This window comes from Rhinolophus sinicus, linkage group LG02, assembly GCF_036562045.2.
Source record: "Rhinolophus sinicus isolate RSC01 linkage group LG02, ASM3656204v1, whole genome shotgun sequence".
NCBI lineage: Eukaryota > Metazoa > Chordata > Mammalia > Chiroptera > Rhinolophidae > Rhinolophus > Rhinolophus sinicus.
The window spans coordinates 161,289,455-161,314,259 of NC_133752.1; the positions used below are offsets into that span (position 1 = coordinate 161,289,455).

The 24,805-nt window shown below is 40.1% G+C and overlaps 1 protein-coding gene and 1 pseudogene across 2 annotated transcripts in view; both read right to left on the reverse strand.

The window, feature by feature from the left end:
- The window catches only part of FAR2 (fatty acyl-CoA reductase 2), a 135,276-nt gene extending 115,264 nt beyond the window's left edge, over positions 1 to 20,012 (reverse strand). The window contains exon 1 of one of the 2 annotated variants that reach the window (XM_074325862.1): positions 19,788 to 20,012. The gene's annotated coding sequence lies outside the window, so the exon portion shown is untranslated. The remainder of the gene's footprint in view (positions 1 to 19,787) is intronic. The other variant, XM_019737199.2, reaches the window with a different exon arrangement.
- On the reverse strand, positions 5,903 to 7,852 carry LOC109449639 (elongation factor 1-alpha 1; annotated as a pseudogene).
- Positions 20,013 to 24,805: the final 4,793 nt, after the last annotated feature.

The window sequence follows — 24,805 nt, forward strand, 5'->3', positions numbered from 1 at the left end:
TGAAGAGAGAAATTAAAGAAGATACAAATAGATGGAAACACATACCATGCTCATGGAAAGGAAGAATTAATATAGTTAAAATGTCCATATTGCCTAAGTCAATATACAGATTCAGTGCAATTCCTATCAAACTACCAAGAACATTTTTCACAAAAATAGAATATACAATCCTAAAATTTATGTGAAAGCATAAAAGACCCTGGATAGCCTCGGCAATGTTGAGATAAAAGAACAACGTGGGAGATATCATGATACCTGGCATCAAATTATACTACAAGGCTACAGTAATCAAAACAGCATGGTACTGGCATAAAAACAAACAAATAGGTCAATGGAATGGAATAGAGAGCCCAGAAATAAATCCATGCCTATATGGTCATTTAATCTATAACAATGGAAGCAAGAATTTGCATTGGGATAAAGACAGTCTATTCAATAAATGGTGCTGGGAAACCTGGACAGACACATGCAAAAAAATGAAGCTGGACCACCTCCTTACACCATATACAAGAATAAACTCAAAATGGATTAAAGACTTAAATGTAAGATCTGAAAACATAAAACTCCTAGAAGAAAATATAGGAAGAAAGTTTGCAGACATTACCCATAGTAATATTTTTACTGATATATCCCCTCGGGCAAGGGAAGTAAGAGAAAAAACAAACGTGGATTACGTCAAGCTAAAAAGTTTTTTCACAGCAAAGGAAACCATCAATAAAGCAAAAAGGCATCCTACTGAATGGGAGAAGATATTTGTTAATGATATACCTGATAAGGGGTTAATATCCAAAATTTATTAAAAAATTCATTCAACTTGACACCAAAAAACAAAACAACTCAATTAAAAAATGGGCAGAGGACATGAAGAGACATTTTTCTAAAGAGGACATACCAATGGCAAACAGACAGATGACAAAAAATGCTCAACCTCAGTAATTAATAGAGAAATGCAAATAAAAACCACAATGAGATACCACCTCACCCCAGTCAGAATGGCTATCATCAATAAATCAACAAACAACAAGTGCTGACGAGAATGTGGAGAAAGGTGATCTCTCGTGCATTGCTGGTGACATTGCAGATTGGTGCAGCCACTATGGAATCAGTCTGGAGGTATCTCAAAAAACTGGAAATGGAATTACCTTATGACCCAGCAATTCCACTCCTAGGTATCTATCCAAAGAAATCCAAAACACCAGTTTGAAAAAATCTATGCACCCCTATGTTTATTGCAGCGCTATTCACAATAGCCAAGACAAGGAAACAACCGAAATGCCCATCGGTAGATGATCAAGAAACTGTGGTACATTTATACAATAGAGTATCACTTGGCCATAAAGAAGAAGGAAATCTTACCATTTGCAATGATATGGATGGACCTAGAGAACATTATGCTAAGTGAAATAAGTCAGACAGAGAAAGACAAATACCACATGATCTCACTGTATGTGGAATCTAAAGAATAGAATAAAAGAACAGGCTAATCAGACAGTCTCAGAGATATAGAGAAAAACTGAGGGGTGCTAGATGGGAGGGGTGTGGGGGTGAGGGAGAGGGTGAGGGGATTAGACAGCACAATTGGTAAACACAAAATTGCCACGGGGATACGAAAGACAGTTTGGGGAATATAATCAATAATGTTGTAAAGATTTTGTCAGGTATCTGATGGACACTTGTCTTATAAGGGAGACCACTTCAGGGATGGTGTAGATGCCTGATCATTGCACTGTACACCTGAAGCTGAAGCTGAATAATAATGAATGTCATATATAAAATTATAGTTGACATTCATTATTATTAAATATAAATATATATGTATATATAAATATATATATATATACATAATATATACATTTATGTATATACATAGATATACATAAATGTATATATGTATATAGTAACAGGAAGTGGAGTACAGCATAAGGAATAGAGACAGTGGAAATGTAATGGCTGTGTGCGATGTCAGAGGGATAGTGGATGGGGGGAGGGGGGTTCACACAGTGTGAGGGATATAAATGTCTATTACATTGTTTTGTATACCTTAAACTACTACTACTACTACTACTACTACTAATACTACTAATAATAAAAATATGGGAGTGGAGCGAAGTTCATTTGTTGGTGACATGGGATGTTTGAGCATATGCAGAGTGAGAGGAATTAGAAAAGAACGATAGACTGAAAATAAATGGAACCAAGGTTCTGAAGAATTTCAAAGGGAATAAAATTAGTAGAAAAGATAAAGTGGTCAGCCCTGAACACAGGAAGGTCATTTTAGTCCTCTAAAAAGGATGAAAAGAGGTAAGAGTGGGTGGGAGGTAGATAAATTTGCGGTTGGAACAGAACCTGAGATAGATCTTTGGTTATTTCTCAACAAGGAGTATGAGGCAACATCATATTTTATTAAAGAGCTGCAATTAAAGGAAGGTACTCAGGGAAACATGTAAATATTTGTAACCACTGCTCTAGATAGGAAGAAAAATAGACCAGAAACCAGCAAAGAGACTGAAAATAGCAGAGTGTCCTGCTAAGGTTAAAGATAGATTTGTACGACCCCTATTTCATACAAATACTTACCTGGTGTTCTCCAGCAAGACCTGACTGCCTGTGGTTGGAGGAGGGACTATGGATTGTCCGCAAGACCCAAATTTGGGGGTATGAACAGTGGATTTAGGAGAAACAAATGGAAAAGTTAGGGGGTAGAGGATGCTGGCAAAAGTTTAGTTAAAGCAATGGACGTAGACTGGGTGACGAGGAGGCAAATGACGGGAGGGTTTGCTGAATTGAACAGTAGTTTTGGTGAGAGAAAGAAAATGAGAGATCTGAAAGCAAAGAATGTCACCGTCCAAGTGTAAACTATTAGATTTAGGGATTTCAGATGTTGCAGTCTGGAGCAGTGCTGACGCCAAGGATTGGCCTTGGAAGTAGATTCTAAAAATAGGGCGCTGTAGTGCTTGCATTGAAAGCTGATGAATATGTGAGGTCAAGGCAGAGTGCTGTGTGCTCGTTCAGATGAATGTTGAACTTAAGGATACACTCAGAAGTTGGCAAGGAATGGATACATGTGAGTTACATAGTTGACAAATATCATAGAATGATCTTGAGGTGAAAGGTTACAGAAACAATGACTGACAGAAGTTGCAAAAAAGGAGAGGTTTTCTTTGGGGGAAAAAGCAGAGATCTGTGTTAGCCACATGGAAAGGCAGGACAACACCTGGCCCATCTCACAGGTCTTTCTGAGGCTTGTATAAAACAATGTCTACAAATGTCCTCCAAGGAGTGTAAAATATAATTTAAATGGAAAGTATTATTATCATTACTTGTGTACAAAATTATATACATACATAGATGTTAGAGCCTATACACACACGGAATTATTAGTCTCGTATGCTATTAATACTACTTACTATTAACATTACCAACTCTTGTAATAGCTTACACTTTTTGTTAACAGTCCTTAAAGCATTTCATGTGCACATTTCAGTATTTTCTCACAACAGTCATGGGAGGTAAATAGTGTAGATGCTATTATCCACAGATGTGGAAACTGAAGAACAGACAGCTAGTGATTTGGCCAAGGCCCATCCCAGTGACAGAGCCAAGACTTAACTTTTCATAAAATAATTTGAAGTCTCCTAACTTCTCCAGGTAATGAAAAAGAGGCTTTTCAGCAGGAGTTCATTTACTTCCTGCTTTTCCTACATAACAACATCTAGGACACATGTACTGTACACCTCGTAACTCCCTGTTCTATGTTTTCCTTTTGTTTTTCCCTTAACCTCCGCTTATTAGAATATTAGAACTTGAGGAGCTCAGTGGTACTGAATTTGCAAGGAGACTATCTTCAACAGCCAATTTCCATTCATAGGCTTCAAGTATTTACCTATTGGTACAATTATTTTTCACACTGTCTCTTGGTAGTAAAAACAAACCCACGATTCTGTTCCTGTCACATTGCCCATTAAACATGAATATAGAATCATTTTCTTGTTGTTGATTTTCTGAAAAATATGACGCTACTTAATCCAAACGTGTCTACTATATCCAAACAATGGGAGTGTGTCAATATCAAAAGCATCTTCAAACTAAGTTGTTTGGTTGGAAAACTTCTCTTAACTGAAGTGATGCTTCAATAACGATTATATCTTTATTTTGATGCTTGCCTGATGACCGTATTTTGAAATTTATGGGCCTTGGTTTTCTTATCTGTAAAATGTATAATCCTCAGGATTGGTGTGATATATATTTTTAAAGTGTCTGCATAGGACCTTGCACGTGTTAAACACTCAGTAAATAGTAAGGGTGATTTTAATCAGCCATGATTTAGTACCCTGCATATCACTATTAGAGTATTTCCTTCCTTTGTGCGAATTGTGTCACTGCGTTGCCACCAACAAAAGAAAATCAACCGTTGCAAACTGGAGTCTGAAATGATAGTCTAACTGAGGGAGCTGTTCCCCAACTAGTTACTTAAAAAGTGAAGCAGACAGGGAAGGCTCTCTTTAAACAAGACACAAAAATCTCAATACAAAGAGACAACGTTTGGCTGATTCACCAACAGTAGTAGTAAGAACTTTGGTTCTTCAAAACACACCAAAAAGAATGTACACCCAACTATTCAGCCCAACAAAGTGAGTCACGGTTAACATATGGGTGTCACTAGGCAACACCCAGTAAACAGTTTTGCAAGGAACTGCAACTAGTCCTGTTTTTACTCAGGAAAGTCACGTTTTTAGTTTTCCCTTCTTTTTGCTGCTTCTCTAACATCTCTCTCCATCTTGGTTCATGCACAACTGGATCCTTATACAAACACACTAATTTGTGACAGAAGTTCTGCAGTCAGAGCATGGTTCCTCAATATCCTGTGTCTCTGTCCCACTCCCCAGCTCTTGGCTTAGGGCTGGCTGGGGCTCCTTTCACTCTCCTCTGTTCTCCCCTTTTCTGGGCCTACACCCAGGACCACTCTTAGATGTCCCCTGCTCCTTTCACCCTCTCTGAAGTTCAGACCAGCCAGCCTGGTGTGTGGAATGCCGAGAGGTCTCATAGTAGATGGCCAGTACCAACGTTACACTCTGAGGAAGGTGGAAATTAGGCCCCCTGATGCCAAGAACTGGTCTGGAGAGGGAGGGTGAGGGTTTGAGGAGAAAAGACATGATAGAAGCAGCTAGCTTCATTCCAGAAACTTTGATGTTAAATTTCCCTGAGTAAAATCCGCTGCCTATCTCAATGAAAGTACTGGAAATAAGCAAAATGACAATGGGAGCCAGCACTGGAAGTACAGCACAACTGTACCCTTACCAAATAATTGCCTCTTCACCTCATGCCTGCCTGAATGTGAGGGTGGGAAGGAGCTCTAAATGGATATACTGTGCAATGCCTAATTGTTCTTTGCAAATTAAACTAGGTGCAATAGATTATGAACAGTCAAAATAGCCTTAATAATAAGGGAAACCTTATTTTATGTCAAGCACTGTTCTTAGAATGTGACACATATGAACTCATTTACTTCTCAGTACAACCCCTTAAAAAGTGTCTGGTTGGTCAGTTAGCTCAGTTGGTGAGAGTGCGTTGCTATTAACACCAAGGTTGCCGCCCTCACTGAAAAAAAAAAAAAAAGGAAAGGAAAAGAAAAAGTGTCTGTTACTAGGTTGAACCATGTAAAATTGCCAACTCAACCATTTTGACCTACAAATGGTAACTGTGCATGGTTCAGTCTGCATTCTGTCTGAATTTTACAGAAGAAACTTAACTAGATGCACAGCCCTTAAGTAATTTGCTGGAAAGTGTCAAGCCTGTGCCCAGGCAATGAGTCTCCCATTTCTATGGTCGTTATTAACTACTGAAATATACCTCCTGTCTACCACATTGAATTAAAATGACAGAAATGGTTTCTTCCAATTTAAAAATTCTGTCCACGAACCTGTGCTCCATCATTCCCAGTCTCCACACACACCAATCTCTTCTTGACTTGCCTACATATTTTAAAATGATACCACTGCTCACCCAATCACTCAGCTGGAAATCTCAAAATCAAATTTGATTTCTCTTTTTATTTCTCTACTACCAGAATCCAAATAGTATTTATTAAGTCTATCTCAGCAGGAGCTGCAGAATCATAGGACATGAGAGCTGGAAGGAACTTGAGAGATAATCTAGTCATTTTTCCTTTTTTATTTTATCGTTAAACTTTGTTTTAATGGGTCTCAAAATTCTGTGACAGATTTCTGGTCAAGTTGTTTCCATTAAAAAGTACTGATTTTAAAAACTAACTTAATAATTGCTCCACAAAAAAAGCCCAAAGAGTCCATTCTCTTTTCCTTCTGAAAGTTTCTTGATGCATTGTAATCATGAACAGACTTTTACTATTAAATATAAATGGCCAATTGACACAAACAGTTCAGAGACTATTTTTCCACCATTGCTTAAGACAGGGCATGGCAGGCATGGGGGTAATATTCTTTTAGCCTTCGGAGCTTTGTGCACAGACTTGGTGACTTGGCCAGCTCAGCTGTCTTCCTGTTCACTGCTTTGATGTCTGTCTCATGTCATGAACAGCAAAATGGCCCAGAGGAGGATTGTCAGAGAAGCTCTCAACATACATGGGCTTACCAGGAACCATATCAATGATGGCAGCATCACTACATTTCAAAATCTTTGGGTCATCTTCCAGCTTTTTCCCAGAGTGAAGATCAATCTTCTCCTTCAGCTTAGTAAATTTGTAAGCAATGTAAGTTGTGTGACATCCAGCACAGGAGCATTTCCGGCACTGATTTGGCCTGGATAGTTCAGGATAATCATCTGAGCAGTGAAGCCAGCTACATCCATTGGTGGGTCATTTTCGCTGTCAGCGGCCACATTGCCCTAACGGACATGTTTGACAGACATGTTCTTGACATTGAAGCCCACATTGTCCCCAGGAAAAGTTTTACTCACAGCTTCATAGTGCATCTCAACAGACTTTACTTCAGTTGTCACATTGACTGGAGCAAAAATGACCACCATGCTGGGTTTAATAACACTAGTCTCCACTCGGCCCACAGTCAGAGTACTAATACCACCAATTTTGTAGACATCCTGGAGGCGCAGATGCAAGGGCTTGTCAGTTGGATGACTTGGTGGCAGGATGCAATCCAGAGCTTCAAACAGTGTGGTTGCACTGGCATTGCCATCTTTATGGGTGACTTTCCATCCCTTGAACCAAGGCACGTCAGCACTTGACTCTAGCATGCTGTCACCATTCCAACCAAAATTGGCACAAATGCAACTGTGGCAGAGTTGTAGCCAGTTTCCTTAATGTAGGGTCTGACTTCCCTTAACAATTTCTTCATCTCTCTTCTGCCTTCAGGGTGGGTCAGTGGAATCCACTTTGTTGACACCAACAATAACGTATTTTACATCCAGTGTGTAAGCCAGGGCATGCTCATGGGTCTGCCCATTCTTGGGGATACCTGCTCCAAATTCACCAACACCAGAAGCACCATACAGAGCAGTACAGTCAGCCTGAGATATGCCTGTAATCATGTTTTTGATAAGGTCTCTGTGTCCTGGGGCATCAGTGATGGTCACAAAATACTTGCTAGTCTCAAATTTCCAACAAGCAGGTCAAATAAGTACTTTGATCTCAACATTGATGGTTCTCGAGTTTTCATAGTCACAACGGACTCCAGAAGCCATTACAGTGCGATGTGTCTTAAATAACTTTGTGCTTAAATTCATGAGTTCCAACTGAGGTGTCCAGGCCGCTCATATGTAGAATTATAATAAATCGTGCTGAGTCAATTGGATATCCAAATGGAAAAATGCATTTTTATTTCTCACAACATATAAAAAAATTAATTCCAGATGGACAGATCTTAGTATGAAAAACAAAACAATTAACAATTTAGAAGAGAACATCATCTTGATCTGTGAATAGGCAAAAAGCACTCACCACAGAAGAATAATACTAATAAATCAGACTCGATTATATTCATCAAAAGAAAACCATTAAGAGAGTAAAAAGCAAAGCCACAGCTTGGGAGAAGATATGCACAATACATGTATCCACCAAAGAAATCATATCATATGAAGTATATGCACAAATCATAAAAAAGACAATAGACAAATGGACAAAGGCTTGGGAACTTCTCAAGAGAAGCTATACAAATGACCAAATATACAAAATGTGAAAAGGTGCTCAATATTGTCAGTCGCCAAAGAAATGCAAACAAAATCACTATGTCGTACAACTGCTCTCCCACCAAAGGGGCAAAAATAAGGACCGGAAGCAAGAAGTGCTGATAAGGATATGGGACAAGGGGATCTCTTGATGACTGCTCCTGGGAGTATAATTTGTACAACCACTTTGGAAACTCTTTGGCGGATTTCATTAATGCTCTCTCTATAAAGCGATTCCATGCCTAGGTATTACACAACAGAAATGTATACATATGTTCAACAAAAACACATTCATAAGGGTGTTCTTGATAGCACTATCCTTATGAACCCCATAGTGGAAACTATACATGTTCATCAACAATTGATTGAATGCTGTATTAAATCAATTGGAATGAATTTAAATCAAAAGGAATTAAATGCTGCATATTCACAGTATGGAGTACCATACAGCAACGAGAATAAATAATCTACCACTTCACATAATTTGGATCAATCTCACAAACATAATGTTGAGTAAAGAAGCCAGGTACAAAAGAATGCATATTATATGATTTCCTTTATATAAACTCCCCAAAACTGGCAAAGCGAATCTATGTTTGAATCTAGCTAATCTATGACTTAGAAGTCACGATAGTGGTTACTTACGGGGGCAATAGGTAGTGACTGGATGGGAGCATGAGGGGACTGGACTTATGGAGTACCCATAACGTTTATTTATTTATTTATTTATTTATTTATTTATTTATTTATTTATTTATTTTATCTAGAAGCTGGAATTTGAGAGATGCTTGAATGTATTTAACTTATTACATTCATGATACATTCACTTTTCAACATGTAAATTATACCTCATAAAAGTCATAAAAGTCACGTGGAGAAGAAACACTTGGTGAAGGCAATAGTCATTACTTATGTTCATTATTAATTCATACCTAAAATGTATATAACATTTGTTATGTTTTTTTCAGTTCTGCGTGTTTTTGTTTGTTTCATTCTTTTTTGTTGTTGTTGTTTTTTGTTTGTTTATTTGAGTAACACGAAAGTCCTTTGCAGACATAGTTTCATCACCAAATTGAATTGTGGTATGGAGGAGTCAAGCATTAGGTCAAGTATTAGTTTCCTGGGTGTTAGGGATTGAATTGTGCCACCTCCCTCCTCCCAACTCATATTGAAGTCCTAAAGCACAGTGTCTTAGAATGTGGCCTTATTTGGAAATAAGTTGTTGTAGATGTAACTAGTTAAGATGAGGTCATGCTGGAGTTGGGTGCCCTTAATTCAATGTGACTAGTGTCCTTATAAAAAAGGGAATTTGGACACAGACATAGACATGTAGATTTAAAGACACAGGGAGAAGATGACCATCTACAAGCCAAGAAGAGAGGCCTGGAACAGCTCCTTCCCTCACAGCCTTCAGAAGGAACCAATCCTGCTGACATCTTGATTTGGGATTTCTAGTCTCCAGATTAGTAAAACAATAAAGTTCTGTTATTTAAACCACTCAGTTTGTGGTGGTTTTTTACAGCAGTCCAAGCAAACTAATACATTGGGAAAACCAAAAGGCTAACTAATTGCTTATGGGTACCCAGCCAGATAGCAGGTGATGTTAAAGGCTCTTATACACCAGTGACCCCACCCCCACCCCCAACTAGCATTCACTAAGCTGCCCCTGTTTTGGAACACTGTAGTGCTCCAAGTCACGTGACATCCTGAAGATGGAACATGAAAACAGCCCAAACAGTTCTATGATCTCTGTGAAGAACCTTTAGAAGGGATCTTTCCTGCCCTGGCAGTGGCCTGGGCCTGGAGTGTTTCAAAGAGGTAAAATGGTCCACTTGATTGTTCCCAAAGGTTCTGATCTTGTTTCCACCATGACCTCTCTGAGAATCTGCTGAAAGCAATAAATCCTCTCAACAGACAAATGCCCATACTCATCCAGATTTAAGAGTATAGGTAAGGTCTTTGAAGGCAGAGGATTGTTTTTTTGATTTCTCTTCTAGAAATAAAGATGAATGGCTAAAGACAACAGGGTTTCCACTTGTCATCTCAGAAGTCAGCAATTAACTACTGACCCTACGGCAAGACTCAAAGGTATCCTGAACACTTTGTAACTTTCCCACATTGGTTATTTTTGCTCTTCCCCTATCTCTTTTTCCAGTGATTAGCAGTTAATTACTTAAAACACAAAGAGATTGCAAGTCTATCTTTAGGGCCAGAAAAGAAAGGGGAAACCTAAGGATGGAACTCACTCCATAGCCAGGTTTGGGGAAAGAGTGAGTAACTGAGAGGATGGGAGCACAGGCTAATTAATCCTCAAGATTAGTGATGAATAAAGGAAAACATTGTTTCCCTGTGAAGAATGTTCATTCCCTTCCCTGCTGACATTTTAATATTTATTTTAATTCCATTTCCCATCATACCTTTATTAGTGTTAACTGCTCAGGGCTTTGGGAAGCCAAATCATTGACTGGGGCTGGTTAGGAAGGGGAAGAAGGGGACATAAAAACTTAGGAGTATTTTAGATTTTTACACTAAGCATCTTAAAAAAAAATTCACAAACTCCTAAGTTGTGACTGGTTAAACATTGCTCAAAGATTAGGGGGCACTAAAGCTTAAGGGCAGGTACTATATAACTTGTTCACCATTATATTTGTGGAGCTAACCACCCTGTCTGGCAAATGACAGACACTCAATAAATCATATGACTGACTGAATGAAAAAAGAATGAACAAATGGAATGGTCATGGGCTTTGCAGTAATAAGATCTGGATACTAGTCTACACTCATCTATTAAATAGATGTGTGATCAGTTACTTTATACCTTTGGGAGTGGCTTTTCTTTTCTATAAATGAGGAAACTAGATCAAATATAGATAAGGTACTCAGTCGTTCTACAATTTAGAATATGAATATACCTGATTAAGGCAAAGCTATTTGCAGTCACCACTATGTATAGTAGATAAGATGGTGTGATATGTGCTGACATATAGTACATCTAGGGGTTCAGGGAAGTCTAATTTGAGCAAGTTTCACTGTGTCCTAAAAGAAACTGAGACCTAATTTACCTAAAGGGCAATTCTGTGATCAGCATGCACTCCACAGCAATTGCATAACCACTGATTCAGGAAGAACTAGACCAAAATAATAGGAGGAAAAGAAGGAAGAAGCAATTCTAGGAAGGAGAGAGTTTTGACAAGTACAACATGCTGAGAAAGAAGGAGACTGCTCATGTGGATGAAAGAAATTAACTCTTTCAAACCATCAAAGATTCCTGCACCCTTGAGAACAGTTTTGCAAGTGGCTTTTCACGCTCTCAAAGCCTTTTGGTAAGTGAACAAGTGTCCAGCTTTTAGGTTATGTACTCATCATGGAGGTCTTATATAAACAAAGCACAATAGAAATGAGATTCAATTCAGAATGAGACAACAGTTACTGTGTAATAGAAACAAACAAAAAAACAGACTGATGTGAAGTTGATTTCATTAGCATTTATCAGGGTAACTCATTTACATTTATATTTCATGTGGAATTAAGTGGACAATTTCTCTTGTTTTAGGCAAATGGCTCTATTTTTATTAAATGAATACTGTCTATCTTTAAGATGCTTTTGTCACTAGATAAAACTATGCTGCTACTACCCACATATCTTTTAGTATTAGATATCCTTTCTTGAAAGTAATGAGCAAAAACCTTCAATACATGCACACACATTGAATAGTTACACACAGTTGGGAAGATTCTTCCGGTTTCTTGACACTATTGTACATTGGCATAGCTAACTCTGCCAATGAAGTACTTAAAGTGGTTTCAAATATGCTGGGACCAGACACGTAGTTTAATGGTTTTCCTAATTTCCAACTTTTTTTTCCTTAAGAATACCTGGGTTTTGTGCTGACTTTTGTGGAATGTGTCCTCTTACTGACCTCTGATAAATAAAGCACTATTTTTTCTAAAACGTGGAGCATTTTCACAATGACTTTTTCTCATTGCTTGGCTCAGGAAATATTATTCTTGCCTCCTGTGATTATCCTGTTATTCACCAGCAAATGTTACTGACACAACAACTCCTCAGCTGAGGTGGAAGGACAAATAAGTAGATAGGAGAGGCCATAGTTTTGCCTCCTGTACACAGATTCACAGGCGTTGCTTTCTTTTCCTCCCCTTAAGTGTGTGTCTCAATATTTTGGGGCCATCTCTGGAGGAACCTGGGAAGTTAAAATGCCTTAAAAACAGGACAATAGTATATCCAAAAGCCGTAAGGCACACATACTGTCAACTGCAGTTTGAAAATGTTTTTGCTGGACTGTAAAGATTAGGGATAAAAAATTAAGACTTTTTAAAATAAACCATGCATAAAACAATAAACCAATGCTAGTCATAGTGTCTGGTAATTATAGTCATTTTGCCATTGTCGCTTAATCACATTGTTGCCTACACAATGGTATTTGCTTTGATACAGGTACTGCTACTGCATAAAATGGAAAAATGCTTATTGAGTGATCTCACCTGAAACCCATTCTTTTTTTTAAAGGTAGTTCTCTTAGTTAGGCATGGAACCTCCTGATGAACGCAGCTGGCAAGGAACCCCATATTTCATACTGTTTGATTCCCCCAGAATACCCCGATCTGGAAAGATTTCGTGATAGCAGTGACAGACCTAAGCGCCAAGCCTCCTGTCTCCTGGTTTAAAGTCCCATGGAAGTCCCTCGACCACTTGAGCCCCCATTTTGCATACCTGAGCTATGCTGGTTATATATGAAGCACCTGGTGATTTTCAAACGAAAAATCCTGATTCAAGAGATGTGGGGTGGTGACAAGGAAATGTGTATTACTGTCGCCCCCAAATTAAGATTGTCACCCTTAAACCATCACTCTCCACAAAAAGCATGCATTAATAAAAAGTAGATTTGCCTCATTATTGAAATAAAAATTGGAGGTGATTACTCATGCTCAGAGGTGGCAGATTTCTAATTTATTAGAGTAAATGACCTGCTCTACCTCCTGGGGCTCTGGTTATATTTACCTGAGTGCCCATCCTCCATATGTGAGTTCAAATGTTTGAATAGCTCTCAAAAGCTATTACCTTCAAGACTCACTTCCGCTCCTCACATCAGCATGCAACATTAGCTACACTAGCCATTGACAAGAAATGGCATTGTCATGACGCCAGTGCCAATAACGGTGAGGAGCTTCTAGGAAGTCAGTTTACCTATCTGTAGGTCTTCCACTGCTATAGAATATTTGAGTCCCCGCCCCCGCCCAATTCAGAGGTTGAAATCTAGTGCTCAATGCGATGGTGTTTGGAAGTAGGGCCTCTGGGAGGTAATTAGGTCATGAGGGTGGAAACCACCAGAATGGGATTAGTGCCCTTATAGAGGTGACTGCAAAGAACTCCCTTGTCCCTTCCAACCTGTGAGGTTACAATGAAAAGACATCCATGAATCAGGCTTTCTCAACCTTTAAAACTGCTAGAAATAAATTCCTGTCATTTATAAGCCACCCAATCTATGGTACTTTGTTATAGCAGCCTGAACTAACTAAGGCTACCCCCTAATATGTAAAACAAATGAAAAAAAAAAATCTATTAAAATTATCTATAGCTGGTGAGTTTACCAGTCTAGAATAGGGGTCAGCAAAACATCTGCTGTAAAGGGCCAGATAGTTGATATATTAGGCTTTGCTCGTCATTGGATGAGGCACTAAAGCTACTCATTGGATGAGACACTAAAGCAGCCATAGATAATATGATGAGATGTATGTATGACATTGGCTGATTTCCAAATAATCTTTATTTATGGACACTGACATTTACATTTCATATAATTTTCATGTGCCACAGAACATTGTTTTTCTTTTTCTTCCCCCCTACAACCATTAAAACATATAACAATCACTCTTAGTTCAAAGGATATATAAAAACAGGTTGGGGCCAGATTGGCCCTGAGGCCACAGTTGGCTGATCCCTGGGCTGTAAAGCGCCAACCACAGCCAAGTCCACAGATGTGTGAGCTTGTTTCTTATGTTCTGCTCGGTTGCATTGCTCTTTGGTCACAGATTGCATTCCTGTCTCCACCCCACCACCCTGCAAATGTATTGGGAACCAGGAAAGAGATTTATTGTAATAGCACTGCTCCTATACACGCCCTAGGTATTCACATGGTTTTACTCTGCAGGAGATATATTACAAACATCAAATAAAGCCCAGACCTATCATGGAACACAAGACGGTCTGTGAAGTCTTCCCCACTGTTTACGCTTCAGGTTCCTCGTGTATAAATCTAGACTTGACAAGATGTACCTCACAGAGATCCTGCATAACCTTGCCAGAAAAGTAGCAATTAAAAAAAAAGAAATGTTTTTAATCAGACTGCAGCTCTTGCTTGTGAATATCTCTTTATCTCTTATCCATAGAGCAGAATTACTTCCACCATCAACCTAAAGCCTATTAACAGAGTTGATTCCGGTCTCCTGCTTTCTTCCAAGTAGCATAAAAAGACATGAGAGGAGATGATGGTTAATAGAGAGCGGTAGATGTTAAAAGGTTTAATCTATTAATATAGGGCAGCATTTCCCAAAGTGTGTTATGCTGAATGCTGACTCTGTTAGCTGTTCTGCCAAAAAAGCATTTCAAGGTCAAAAAAGTTTAGGAAATACAGCGTAAAATGTCTCTTCTTTCTTGATGATTCTTAATGTGCATTAGTATATTAAATGCTCTGAGGATTCCTGCAATAAAACTGCTTAACTAGGTTAAATCAAGTGTTTCCCAAGCTTCTATGATAAGGAAACCTTTTTTTTTTCCTTCTCTTAACTATTATTAATATCCCAAGGAACTAATGATCCACATACTACATTTTGGGAAACACTGATATAGTCGAGAGGGAAGAATGGAAAGGTTTTGTGCAGGGGAGGGAGTTATGTTTTAGAACCATCATTTTGGTGAGGATCAGGCCTTTCTTTCCTGGTTTTTGGCATTTTAGGAAATTAGAGCCCATATTCTATCCATTTGCTCAAGCGAGAAAAACAGGAGCCATATTTGTGGTGATGGTAATCTTTAAAAATTATAAAATGCATGCATGGTTTAAAAATAGTTCCAACAGTCCAAATGATAGTATGAAAAGCAAAAGCCTCCTTCCTCCTCTCTCTCAGCTCTACCCAACAGCCTATCACACTTTCCAAAGATACTAAGTAGGGTTAGCAGTTTTCATTCGTTTTTCAGTTCTTATGGCAATTCTAAATCATAGGCACGGAAGCCTTTTATTTGGGATTATAAACATTCAGCAGTATCTATTGAAGGAATTTATTCTCATACTTCTTTCCACCTCATCCACCTCTCATATCCACTCGATCACCAAGTTCTATCAATTCTCCTTTCAAAATGTATCTCTTCTATCCTCTTCTCTACATCTTCCACATCAGTAGTCACCGGCACTCTTTCCTAACTGGTTTCCTACATTTGGTCCTTTATCCTTCTAGTCCATTCTCTCATTGGCGTCAGAAAGATCTCCTTAAAATATATATCAGATAGTCTCTGGCTTCAAAGTCTTCAATTGTTTTCCACTAAAATAACATTCAAGATGTTTATCAAGGACTGTGAAGTGTTGCACGACCAGGTTCCTACCCACCTCCTCACACTCATATCCAACCTCTCAGCAAATCCCTCACCAAACTCCAGGCACATGTGCCTTCTTTCTGTCCCTTGAGCCTCTCCAGGCTTTCTATCTCCTTACAGCCTGCCCATTTGCTATTTCCTTTGCCCGACTACTTTTTGCACGGTACTTTTTTTGCCAAGTTGACCCCTCTGCCTCTTTCAAAATCAATTTAAATCTTTCTTTGTCACAGAGACCTTCCTAGAGCACCAAGTCGGAGCCAGTCCTGTTTTTTTCCTTCACACCACCCTGTTCTTCTCCATACTACTTTCAACAACTTGTGTTATGTTTTGTCTTTTTTTTTTTTTTAACATCTGTAAGTTCCAAAAGAATAGGGAGCACATCTGCTTTATTCAAAACTCAATGCTGTAAAATTGGCACTGTGTCTGGCCACAAAACGGGCTTAATAATTATTTTTCACATGAATGAAGCTAGCCAGAGGAAAGTTTTCTTAGTTTCATTTCCTGCCTTTTCTTTATATAAAACTTTAGCCCCAGAAAAATCCAGATTTTTATTTTTGTCACACTGATCACCCAGAAGACTCATTCATTCATCTCTATCAGGAGTAGAACTTTAAGGGCTATCTCACGTAACTCTCCTCTAAAGCTTCAGTAACCGTTTCGGTTTATTTTATTCTCTTCTTGGGAACTCATTGCACTTAGTTTCTGTACCAGTCATTTTGTGCTGAATCTTATATTGCCTTGCAACAACTTATCTGCTATTGTTAACTAACGCCTTATCTTTATGTGTGCTGTCTTGCCAATGATGTCATGAGTTTATCAAGTGCAGGACCGGTACATCATTTCCTGAAGTCTACAGCATGACTCTGAACAGGGTAGTTGCATGAAAGAAGGAATATCCATCTATCGCCTTTAGCCCCCATTTGATAAGACCTTAATGTGGGAGTTTGATCCATTTTCTTACGCTCTATTTTCTTCCTCAGCCCTGCTCAGCGTGTTGCCATCGTGCTAGGAATGAAAGCTGGTATAAAGATGAGCTCCGAGGTCAGAGAGAAGTAATTAAGGGAGGAGTGTGGGGACAGAGGACTTGCCCGAAGTTTCTCAGTTCCTCCCTCAGTGTCACAGAACTTGAAGACAACTCGGTCAGGGACTACTAGGTGTGCTTTATATTGCTAGAATACATAAAAGAATAACTTGTTCAAGATTTTGAAAATATGGGTTTTTTAAAACATAAATGAAGCAAACAGGATTGCCTCCTCAAAATTTTTCAATTATTGACTCTGTTTTTTTGACAAAAAAAATTTTTGACAAAATTTTTCAATCATTGTTCAAAGTTTGAATCTATTAGATTGAAATATCAACTTAATTCAGGAAGTATCTTTGGGTTCCAAGTTATTTTGTACTTTGAGTTGTCACTTTCAATGTTGTCCACATAATAATTTTTTAATGAATATTAAAAATATTGGATACCTTAGCTACTTTTTATCCCTATAACATCTAAGGGTTATAAAGGACTTGCAACCCTTTTATTGTACTGAAACAACTTTCCTCAATCTACTTCTGGAAAATGGAGTAGAAAAGTCCAGCCTGTAGCAATACCATCTTTTTTAGCATAGAACTGTTCAGGGTAAGTAGACATTTTCACAATTACTACCTCTTTTTACCTACCTCAATTACTATATCACTGCAACCTTTTAAGATAAACAGAGTGGAGGTTATTGTCTGTTGTCTTTATTTTATCAATGAGGAAAGTGAACATAGAGGGCTTAATGACATAAGTATGCAGTAGCTAACCTCCAGGTGAATTCACCTGAAATGCAGAATGACTATGAGACAACACTGTTATTCAATAAGTTCTAAGCAGGGTCAGGACTGGCTATAGAATTTGCAGGGTCTGGTGTACAATGAAAATCGGGAGCTCCTTGTTGGAAAGTTATTAAAACAGCTGAAAGTGACAGCAGAACATTAAAGTGAACATGGGGCCCTTCTAAGTATAGAGCCCTGAGTGACTGCACAGTTTGTGCTTCCATGAAGCTGGGCCTGCCTGGGACCTCTGGATGGCTAACATTTGAGTGGTTGGATATCAAAGAGACTGTGAACTCCTGAAATTGTAGGCAGAATTCTGGGTTAATGTGTGTTTGTTTCTCGTATTTCATAGCTTTTTGTCAGATTCTTAAAGTGGTCTGTTAACACAATAATGTGAGAAGAATGGCTCTTCAAGAGTAGTAAGTATTCTCACAGAACCCACAATGTCAGACTAGATTGGCAGGGACCAGCTGTTCATGTCCACTGTGCCTGATCCTTCAGGAGACTGTGTTGTGAATGAATAGAAAAACAAAGGCTTAAGGCTGCGCAGATGTTGCCAGAAAGAAATACACTCAAGAATACATCTTCAGAAGATAGGAAAGCAAACATTGAGTTGTTCAAGATGACCACATTCTTTATAAACCCCAAAGTAATACACCAAAATGGTCTATTTTATTTTCACCCCCTTAAAGGGAGGTTCTCCCACTTCTGTAATTAGATGTCGCATTCCCTCTTTTGCGTAAAGGAGAAAATGTCTCACCGTAAGATTTACCAACTCATGGTAATTTATATCTATTTTATAGATAATTATAACTCAATGTTAGAAGTAAGTTAGGAATTTAATAAAGTAGGCACAGAAGATGGCCTCAGAAAAAGGAAGAGTACCCCAAAGACCAGCATCTTGAGAAATACTACAGATGAAATGTTGCAACCCTTGAGACAGGCTTGTAAAGGCCTCTGATCATCTAGAAGTGTCACACACAAATATCCCTAAATGTGGATTTTGCTGAAAAGCCTGCTCCTGAAGTTTGAAAGTTTGTGTTAAAATTGTATTTAGTCCCCTTTTAGACTAAATATGCTCCTCAGCCAAATCTCCAGCTCACAGAAATGGGGATATAGAGAGAAACCAGAGTAATTCTCAAATTTCCATCTGCACAGTGTCAAACTTCAATTGATGCAGGCTCTCACAAATAGAAAAGCACAATTCACTTTTTTACCGGTCAATCTCCTGTGCCCACTCTGTTCTTGCTCCTGGCACCATGGGGCACTATATGATTCAACCTGCTGCCAAAGCTCTTGCGGATCCAGCGAGAACCTTGGTTGCTCACAGCAGGTAACTCATCCACGTTAGAATAAGTGTTCATAATTCTACCCATCCGGAAAGGTGAAAGAGTAGGAGGCTGGCAGTTGGGACTCCTTACGGTTTCTAGGATTCTGTTCTTCATTAATTCTTTTAATGGAATGGAACTGACCTGCGGGGATTCTAACTCGCCTTCCCGCAAGCCATCTATTCCACTTGGAGTCTTCTGGTACTTGCTCCCCTACTCTCACTATGCCCAGGCCACAGGAAGTGATAGAAAACTTTCAACGGGAACAGACCCCGCCCTACCGTCCCTGGCCATTAGCCTGGGGCTGGGTACTGGCCAGGTCCCATTGCAAGGGTCCAGACGCGCTCATCCCAGGCTGGGGCTAGCGCCGTGCGAGGCCGCGATTCCGGGGTCGGGAAGCGGGAAGCGGGAAGCGGGAAGCGCAGGGAGGGCAACCGAGCAAGGCACCGCGCCACACGTGGCCCCGGAGTTCACGCGCTCTCTCTAGGAATAGCCCCAGGGGACAAGGAGTCCTGGCCCAGACCGGGGCGGGCACCTCTCTCCCTGGGTCCCCCACTGCCCTGGCGCTGTTCCCGAGGTTAACCCTTGCAGGCCGGGCCCACACGCAGCGGTTCCCGCCTCTGCGCGCGCCACCTTGGCGGGCTCTGCCGGCGCCCAACTCGCCCAAACCGCCGGCTGACCGCGGGATGCGGCGGGGGCACCTCCAACCTGCAGATCCCCGTAAAACGCTTCTCTGTTCCCGCCCGGCCTCACGCCCACCCTGCCTCGCGCCCAGAGGGGACCCGCCCCTCTCGCCACCCCTGCCAAGCCCTCCCTCCCCGGCCACCCCAGCCCGCACTCTGCCTTCCGAGGCGTGGGCTCTGTGAGCGCCTGGGCTGCGGACCCTGGAATACCTGCTTCTCCGGCTCGGGTGGGGTTCAACTAGTGCTGCTCTAAATCCCGGTCCTTCCCCGAGGCTACGGGAAGTACTCCAGCCACTAGGAAACTGCTCTCGTCTTTCGGCTCCAGAACGTGACACTCTATATATCCGGCTCCGAGACTGGGTGTGGGGCGGGAGGAAACCACCCTCCCCCCGACCTTCCCCGCTGCCACCGCGGCCTCGGAGTCGGGCGCGGAGCCGGCGGCAGCCTCCACCCGGGGCGGGAGGACGGCGAGGGGCTGGCGGAGACCCTACAGGCCGCGGGGCGACAGCGTCTAGGGCAGGGAGACCGCGCGCGCGCAGGCCCACCCCAAGTCTCCATTCATTCAGCATCGAGCAGATCCACGCTGTTACTCCTGTTTTATTTTTTCCCCATTCTTTTAATCGGTGGGTGAGGGGAGAGGGAACTTGAAAGACGCCCCTCTCTGGTCTGGAAAAGAACTCCCACGACTGGAAAGAGAAAGAGAGAGGACGGAGGGAGGAAGATAGAGACAGACAGACACACACGCAAAGGGTCAGAGAGTCTGGTCGGAACGCTAGGAGGACACATCTTTCCCCAACCATCCTGGCAGAAAAGGCAGCCAAAACTCCGGCTTGTTGGTTCTGCACACCCCGTGGGAGGGAGGTTCTTGTATCTGCTCCAAACTGCCGAGTTGCCCCGCAATGACCCCCCAGCGCAGTGCCCTTTTAAAAATCCAGGACGGGCTGGAGGCGCGGTTTAATTATATCCAGGTTTGGAGGTCAAAAATCAGGTACTGTCTGCGTAGGGTGCAGGTAGGAGTGGGCAGGTGAATGGGAGATTGGAAAAGATCAGATGCGGGCTAGCTTTTTGCTTAGCAGCCATTCTCCAGATTGGGAGGGAAAAAAAAAGACGTCTTTTGGGGGGAATTTGGTTTGGTCATTGTTACATTTTAAAAGGAAAACTGGACCTATCATCAGAGAAAACTTGTAGAGGGATGGACAGTCTGATGAGTGGAGCTACCATAGACCTTAGCAAGGATGTGATGAAAACCGGCCAACGCCCAACCTCATTCCTTGGACAAGGTGGAAGGTAAATTCCCAAATAAGTATGCTATGTTAAAAAACTCCAGAAAGAAATATTGCCCTATAAACTGTCTTCATTCCCCTCATTACAACAATCGACATACAGATAAAAACATAAAATTAAAGTCATGAAGGTTAGAATTAATGAAATGAGCTAGTTCTTGCATTAAAAAAAATGACACCCATTTTAAATTCTCTTCTACTGGACTCTCTTCAATTAAATGTATTAAGGAAAGTGTAGCCTAAAGACACTGTGGCTAATTTCCTCTGGTGACTTCCTGAAAGCAACAGCGATTGGAAAAGTTAGGACCAAATAAATATACTCTTTGTTACCCCTCCTCCAACTCAAGAATACATCTGAATGTGTTCTCAAAACATGTATGACAGTACTTGAAAAGATACTGTCAAATGTTAGTGAGAAAGTGTTGAAATCACTCATCACACAGCAGGTAGAAAGAAGGTCAATTGTTACAACTGTTTGTAAAGCAACTTAGCAACATATTTTAAAGACATAAAATATTTAGTCGCTCATTTAAAAAAAAAACACAAAAAACGGTTCTGAACTTTTTGGTAAAGGATTCCCATTTCTTAGAATGTATCCAAAGGAAATCGCCCACAAAACAAGAAATGCCACATGGACAAAGTCACAGGTTTATTACAGCATTATTAATAAAGTAGAAAATAAAACACATACTTTCAGTGGAATGTTAAGAAATAAAATGCAACATTATTATAGATTATAAAATCTTATTAGATTATTACCATTAAAAATGACATTTATGTATGGATTATGTATTAGTTTGCTAGGGCTGCCATATCCAAGTACATAGACTGGGTGGCTTAAACAGAAATTTATTTTCTCACAGTTCTGAAGCCTAGAAGTCAGATTGAATTGTCAGCAGGGTTCGTTCCTTTTGAGGGCTGTGAGGGAGAGTCTGTTTCATGCCTCCCTTCTGGTGGGTTTGCAGGCAATCTCTGGCTTTTCTTGGCTTGTAGAAGCATAACCCCAATCTTTGCCTGCATCTTCACATGGTGTCCTTGCTTTGTGAGTGTCTGTGTCCAAGTCCAAATTTCCCCTTTTTATAAGGACACCAGTCATATTGGATTAGGGCTGATTCTACTAATGTCATCTGAATTTATTACGTCAGCCACAATTTTATTTCCAAATGAGGTCACATTCTGAGATACTTAGTGTTAGGACTTCAACACATGAATTTGGTGGTGGTGGTGGAGTTGGGGTGGCAGACTTCAACCCCTAGTAGACAATAACAACAAAAAAGGCAATGGTTGAACGGTGGTTCCCAAAAATATGTCCTAGTGCAAATCTCTGGAACCTACGAATGTTACCTCATTCAGATAAAAGGGTCTCTGCAAATGTAATGACATTAAAGATCTTGGGAGGAGATCATTTTGGAATATCCAGGTGGGACCTCAATTCAACAGCAAGTGCCTTTATAAGAGAAAGGCAGAGGTGGATTTGAGGCACATGCATTTGACAAGGTGATGTGAAGACAGGGCAGAGATTGGAGTAATGTGGCAGGAAAAAGACAAAAAGAAAAAAAAGGAGAAAGAAAGATAAAGAATGCCTAAGCTGGGGGAGAGAAGGCAGGATCTTCCCCTAGAACCTCCACAGTGAGTATGGCCCACGTCTTCCTTTCAGCCTTCTAGCCTCCAGAACTGTGAGAATTGTTTAAAGCATCCAGCCATTTATTACAGCAGACCTAGGAAACTAATACAGGCCCTTTGTTTGGGGTGGCATTCTATGTATTTACTTTTTAAATTTTTCCTTGAAAGAGAGCTATATGGTTGAAGATCATTTCAAGTGTGTATTTTAATAGAGTTTGCTCAAAATTCTCATCCGCTTTTGAGAGGAAGGGCAGAGAACACGCTAAAAATTTCATCATCTTACAAAGTAAATTCTCCAATAGGGACAAATGCAGTTAAAACTGCAAAGGGTTCTGATCCTGTGAAACAGGTCCTATTGTTCTGGATCTTTGCACATGGTGTACATATAACTCCTCTTAATATGAATTCAGTTCCACACAGGTTTGATTAGAGGGCAGTCTCCAGGGCTTTGTCTCAAAGTCATCGTTGCTCAAAGTCAATGTTGAGAAATAGATTATTACAATAACTGACCTCTACTTTCAAAGTCTTCCCTCCCTCACTGTTGCTCAATGACTTACCATTTTATTTAATCCCATAAAATAAATGTTTCTTTGGAAATCGGCCTGGAAGTTTTTACTTAATATGCAAAAATACTTACAAAATGTGCCAGACCTAAAATAATATGTCAGATCATTTTAATGACGTGCTAAAGTTGGAGATTGTGAATAAACCCAGTGTTCCAAAAGGATGCTATTCCCCAATACTATCTGTTTAAACAAATACTGTTTCTATTGACCAATAGTATCATGGAAACAGAGGATTGATTTTGATCTATAGTAGACTCATAAAAATATAGTGTTCTAACTAGAAAGCTAGTCCTTTGAGCCCACGATCTTCCTTAACAATGGTGAAGACTGGACTTTGTGTTTTGTCTGAGGTTACTGTATTAGTTTTCTGTTGCTGCATAACCAATGACCATAAACTTGGTGTTTTAAACCGTGCCCATTTCTTATCTCAAAGTTCTGTAGGATAGTCCTCTGGACATGGCATAACTGGGTTCTTTGCTCAGGTCTCACAAAGCTGAAATAACGTCAGCCCAGGCTCTGATCTCATCAGTCGCCCGAGGCCCACTTCCAAGCTCCTCATTGGTTGTTGGCAGGATTTAGTTCCTTAGAGTTACAGGGCCGAAGGCCTCATTTTCTTACTGGCTGTTGGTGAGGGTTTGCTTCCAACTCCTAGAGGCCAACCTCTGGTCCTAACCATGTGCTCTCTCACAGCATGGGTGTTTGTTTCTTTAAAACAAGCAGAAGAAATACCTGTCTTTTCAAATCTCTGACCCCCTTTAAGGCCTGCAACTCAGTTACGTGAGGACCCCCTAGGATACATTCCCTTTTGATTAATTCAAAATCAACTGATTTGGAGCTTTCACTTTCATCACACAACACGATCACTGTAATGAAACCCATCATAGGCACAGTTTCACTCCTTCAAAGAGAAAGGGTTCTACAGAACGTATACAATAGACTGCACTGATCTTGGGGGCCATCTTAGAATTGTGCCTAGCTTATCACTTACTTAGATGCTAGATGGTAGCATTGGCACTAGCAGAGTGTCGTTCCTACTTTATTGAAGAGTTACTTTTGAATAAGGAAGATGGTTTTTCATTATATGGCCTTTTTATGAAGCAGCTAGTTAGGGACGTTTACAATTCTTTTTCTTGTCTTCTTTTCCTTATGGAGATATGCAGGTTTTTAAAATTTATATAACTTCTTCATTCATAATTGGGAAAGTGTAAAAAAATTCAAGCTAAACTCATATTTCCTGATTCCAAGTGTAGTATCTCCTGAGCTGATGGTTTCTTAAAACTTGTGTCATAGACATCAAGAGGCTTTTGAGAATACTATTGAGAATTCTTTTGAGAATCTTGTTAACAAGAATGTAGTAGGGTTACGGCTGAATTAACTAGAGGCATATCCTCTCTATTTACTACTATATGGCCATTAAAAAGAATAAACTAATACAAATGAAATTATTCTCAATTCTAGTGTTCAGTGTTCCTCTAGTTACCAATGTTAGAAAAGAAAAAAGAAAGTTGGTAACATGCTTCACAGTACTACATTGAGATTTACATATATACAAATTTAACAGTGGGTTATTTACTAAGGCAAAATGTTCGTGAGTCGTGAAAAGCAACTCTTGCAAATACTGCACTAATTTGGACTCAGAAATTGGAACACAAAGAGAAACGAGACATTTGACTTTCAGCACTACTAAGAAAAGACACTATTACGCAGTTTATTGCATTCATACGTAGTATTTGAGAAGCAGGATTTGATGTCAATT